Here is a 464-nt window from a genome sequence, read left to right on the forward strand (position 1 = left end):
AACGGGGTCTCATGAACTCACGAAGTTGCCCACGCTGAGCTCGAACTCTAGATTTTTCTACCTCAGCTTCCCAAAGTGCCCCACTGGTTCCATACTTTAAGCACACTAGTCTGGAGTGCCAACAAGACCTCCCAGTGAAACGTTCGTACGTCACTTATCCAGGAGTGGAGGATGAGTCCTTGAGAAACCAGAAGAAACAGCGAGAAAGGACGGTCGGAGGGCCCGCTGCAGGCAGACGCAGGCGGCGCCCGGCGACTCGGCAGACTCTTGGACTACATCTCCCAGGGAGCCGCGCGCCGGCTCGCGCGCGCCCGCTGCAGGCGGCAGGCAGCAAAGCGCCGGCGGGACCGCGGGACCCTTCGCGCAGCATCCTAGAGCTGAGCGGCGGGCGGCGGGCTGCGGGCTGCTGCGGCGTCGGCGGGCACGGAGCGGGAGCCGAGGCAGGGGTGAGTAGGGGCTGCCCG

General features: G+C 65.1%; 1 protein-coding gene across 5 annotated transcripts in view; it reads left to right on the top strand.

The window, feature by feature from the left end:
* The first annotated feature begins 310 nt into the window (after positions 1–310).
* LOC102008930 (cytospin-B) overlaps positions 311–464 on the top strand; it is a 278140-nt gene continuing 277986 nt past the window's right edge. For 4 of the 5 annotated variants that reach the window (XM_013522199.1, XM_013522201.1, XM_013522200.1 and 1 more), the window contains exon 1: positions 387–446. The gene's annotated coding sequence lies outside the window, so the exon portion shown is untranslated. Of the gene's footprint in view, positions 447–464 lie in introns of all 5 variants that reach the window. The other variant, XM_005399302.2, reaches the window with a different exon arrangement.

Source organism: Chinchilla lanigera, unplaced genomic scaffold (genome assembly GCF_000276665.1).
Source record: "Chinchilla lanigera isolate Chin_1 unplaced genomic scaffold, ChiLan1.0 scaffold00066, whole genome shotgun sequence".
NCBI lineage: Eukaryota > Metazoa > Chordata > Mammalia > Rodentia > Chinchillidae > Chinchilla > Chinchilla lanigera.